Genomic DNA, 396 nt, shown 5'->3' with positions numbered 1-396 from the left:
TCCTCTTTTTTCTCATTTTCAATGTATGTTCATGATGGTCGCGGTAGTGTGGCTTGTATAATTACTTATGGGATTCTTGCATTAGTATACACACAAAAGGATATGAAATAGAAAAAATATTCATCTTACTATGTTTTAATTATTAAAATACAAATTTCGTTTATTGCTCTACCGTTTTCTTTGATTTATTGCAATTCTTTTGAAACAATTGTAACTAATAAATGAGGTTGATATTTCAATGAAACTTAACTTTAAAATGTAGAATTGTGTGATTTTCAAATGTATTTTCCTTCTGGGACTCTAGGAGATACTTTTTTTCGTGTCCAACAGTGATCAGCCAACACCGAAGTCCCGAAGAGCTCAATTTCCCTTGATACCGGGTTTATACACTGATGA

The sequence above is a fragment of the Oratosquilla oratoria genome, chromosome 6 (assembly GCF_046742065.1).
Source record: "Oratosquilla oratoria isolate Oo_2021 chromosome 6, ASM4674206v1, whole genome shotgun sequence".
Lineage (NCBI taxonomy): Eukaryota > Metazoa > Arthropoda > Malacostraca > Stomatopoda > Squillidae > Oratosquilla > Oratosquilla oratoria.
Note: the sequence above shows the minus strand (reverse complement) of the source record.